Source organism: Vollenhovia emeryi, unplaced genomic scaffold, assembly GCF_000949405.1.
Source record: "Vollenhovia emeryi isolate VEMERY1.0 unplaced genomic scaffold, V.emery_V1.0 DF939171.1, whole genome shotgun sequence".
Lineage (NCBI taxonomy): Eukaryota > Metazoa > Arthropoda > Insecta > Hymenoptera > Formicidae > Vollenhovia > Vollenhovia emeryi.
Window position 1 is genome coordinate 1,018,925 of NW_011967195.1, and position 3,744 is coordinate 1,022,668.

Sequence of the window (3,744 nt, forward strand, 5' to 3'; positions counted from 1 at the left end):
GCGTAATAAAACTGCGCGCGAAGAATTCCCCTTTATGATGTTTTGTAGAAAGTACGCACGTACAAAAGTGCGCTGCGAGGAATATTTCAAGCCGGAAAACGTCACGGCCGTAGCTGCCAGATGAATATTTCACGTATCTCTTAATCTAAAATTTGTTAGCGCCTTTGGTGTCTCTTCCAACGATTTAACAACATATGAAATCTGAAAAATGAAACAGTGAAATATATATAAATATATACATACACGTATATAAAATAAACAGGGTTTCTTTATATTTAACTTTATTACAAAGCAGACATCGCTGTATGCGGAAGAGATAACGTTGGCGTTTCGATCACCGGGAGTTGGTAATAGACAAAGTTAAGGGAAGCGCAATTAATTAAATATTTCTCCCGGGTATCCGCTTCTGGGTGAGTCAAGGACGCCACTCGTTGTCACTTTAGCCTTTCTTTTTATTGCGAAACGCAAGTAAACCTCGGTCAATTGCCGCTGCCTCGACAGGCGGCGCGGCATTTACAAAGGGGGGAGACATTAGCTTTTAATACAATTATGATACATCGATACAACAGAGGACTAATATTTACACATAGTCTCGATTTCGTTCGACGAGCTCTACAATCCTCGCCTCGCAAGACATGACTTAACGGAATTAATTCGCCGGTCCGCGCGAGACTACGCCACGCCGGACCGCTTTGCGATATAACAGCAGGCGAGAATTGATACCGCAGTAATTTGTACTAATTAACCCATCCGCGAATTTATGCCTCTCGTACTGAGTTATTATTATTACAATGCGCACATATTACTCGACGTCACGCTACGCGGAGTATCCCTATTAATCATCGACGCGCGCCGTAGCAGCGCGCGGCGGCAAATGTAATGCCGGATGTAATAATATTTAATGCTTTTGGCGCCGACTTCGCCGGACTTTGCCGGCTTGCCGTTGCCCTTCGCGGGGCGGACGGGTCGCCCATTCAAACAAACGAATCGGCCGTTCGCCGGCGTTAATGATATTAATGCTCCCGCGCAACTTTGTACAAATGGATATACATTATACACACAACGGCTGATAGAATTTTAGATTAAGCGTCGCAATCTACCGGTCGGTCCCGTCCGCCCCGCCGCTTAAACGGAACAATGAGACGCGAACGACGGCGAGGCGAATCGCGCGAGTGTGCCAGGATGAGAAAAAGAAGTACGCTTACCTTTTGTGATTAAAATATATATAAATAACTTTATTGTTTATGTATTTATATATATATATTTATAATAAAATGCCCTATCTATTTTACAAATATACAAAACTCTCGCTATGTACATCGATCTCCGCTTTTGACTAAACAAGAGAATTACCGAAGAACTTGAATAAATCGATTATCGATTAAACTATCGTTCGAGTAGAAAGAGGAAAAAACGTTACTTCGTTGCAATACGAGTTACAGGTATGCTCCAATTTTCTTTTTTTTTGTCTCTCGCGCTAATTACATTTGCTCACTACGAAGCTATCACGATTCTCAAAAATACGAATAACCGCTTATTTATTCGGACACCGTGTTACGGGTTACATTGCAATAGTAAGAAATGCTTCTGATAATAAGTAGAGAGAAAAGTCGCGGCAGTCAGGAGTCCTGCAACAGAAAAACAGAGGATGCGGGTTACGCGAAGGGATATCCGTTAATTGCCGCCGTTAGAGGACAAGATGCGCTTTAATAAACGAATAATCGAAATCGCTTTGTGCCGCGCGCAATATGCGGCACAATTATTCGTCACGCAGAAAGAATTATTCATTAACAATAATATATTGCGTTAATAAATACATGATAATAATAGAGCGGTTTATTATTGTAATGAATTTCAATAAGCGAGCGATCAATCATTATCTATTATATAATCGCTGGAAATGTACACTGCGTTACTTCATTTGCGCAGATGGAGTACGATTACAGTACCAAAGCTGATTATTACTGCGATCAGGTGTATTTCGAAAAATGTGTTCCCATAATTTACAGACATTCGTATTGCAATTGCCGATTAAACGGCGGCTTACCTTCCTTACTGCGGTTGCCGACCACTCCTCGCGTAACGTGATTCAATAATACTTTTGGAAACATCTGTAACAAAAAGGATTACATCAAATTAATCAGCGTCCAAACACTGTCGACCATCGCGCGAATATGGGCAATTAAGGCCCGGTTTCGCCATTTCTCATTGTTGCTTTAGAAAGAGACAAACGTGAATTAAACTAAGATTAAAGTTACACGACGTTTGGTGAAACCGAGCCTGAGATGTAAAAAAAAATCGCGGTATCTGTTACTAGAAATAGGAAAGAAGATGCGGCACGCGAGGTAAAAGCTTAGCGCGCACGATGAAAATAAGCGGCGAATTAGAGAATTGGCGTGCTGGCATTTTGCGAGAAACGTTCCGTTCTTGGGAGACTCTTTTAAATACAGTATCAAACTTCTTTTTTCCGCTAGCGGGTAGTTTTAACAAGTTATATTTTTTAATTTTTTCCCCCGCGACGCGCGACGGCGCGGGCCGGCGCGATGCTGAAAGTTTCCCCCGTGGTTTTAGAAATGCATTTAAACTTCCGCTTGGTTGTGCTCCGTGTCAAAATGCATTTCCTTTTTGCGCCGCCGACACGTCGCGTCGCATCAGGGAGATTCTTTCGCGCGACGCGGAGTGCGGCGAGTACGCACGAAAAACCGATGCCACACATTTGTGCAGTGTCACGGCCGCAGCAGCGCTAGACATCGCGGCGGAAATGTCCGCCGTTTTGAAATTCTGCTGGCTCGAACTGTGTTACGCTTCGGTGAACGTGTCGAGCGGCAGAGCGGCGTGACGTGCAGTTGTGCCTAGGTGGACAAAATCTCGATTCTCAAAAAATCGAAGATGCCTCTCCATCGTGAATAGAGATTGTCTAAAGTTTCGGTTGTGCGTTTACCCTCTGAATCACAGTTTCGCCTCCGATCAATGTCAATACGATAACAACAGAAATCATTCTAATTCAAGGGAGGACGTCTAAGAAAAAGGCGTAGAACGTTAAATGACAATTGTAGTTTCAACAAGAACTAATGACTGTCTCACTGGAGTATGCAAACTGTTACAAAATTGTTGGGTCGTCAAATTTTATTTCTGAAACGTAGCGTAGCAGAAATAATTTCAACGAATGGAAGAGCGTCGTGTGAAACCCCATTTTTTTTTGCTCAAATAATTACCGCGTCTCTTAATAACGATGTAATTTTAAATATCCTGTTAACGTGTGATAAATCGCAAGCTCGCGAACACAATTAAAGAGATACATGTTACAGATTGGCAAACAAAGTAATTTCCCTTCCAGGTAAATCTTTAGACGCTGAAGATCAGATTGATGTAGAGCTACGTGTATGTATAGTAACGTCTAGGGTAATATACCGTACGACACGAGAGAGAGAGAGAGAGAGAGAGGGGCGGGAGGGGATTATTACAGAAGTGCAGAAGTGATACTCATTTCTGCTTGCCGGCGTAGCCGGGGGGGGGGGAGGGATCCGGCGAAAAACGAGAAATTTGCTACATCCGCGCGCGCGAGTTGAATTAAACGTTCAAAGAAGCAACAAATAGTCGGTCGCGCCGCGCTGTCTTCCGTCTAGCATGCGGGGGTCGTCCCCGTTTACGTACCGGGGCGGACCGGTCGCCTCTATCACGCGCGATCGCACCAATGGGCGGCGGATCGATGAAATTCCGTCAGGAGAATTCTGAAAGCTTTGC

General features: G+C 43.7%; 1 protein-coding gene across 1 annotated transcript in view; it reads right to left on the reverse strand.

The window, feature by feature from the left end:
* Positions 1–434: 434 nt before the first annotated feature.
* LOC105563822 (protein toll) overlaps positions 435–3,744 on the reverse strand; it is a 56,964-nt gene continuing 53,654 nt past the window's right edge. The window contains exons 2-3 of the mRNA XM_012015755.1: positions 2,048–2,111; positions 435–1,628 (exon numbers count right to left, since the gene is read on the reverse strand). The gene's annotated coding sequence lies outside the window, so the exon portion shown is untranslated. The remainder of the gene's footprint in view (positions 1,629–2,047; positions 2,112–3,744) is intronic.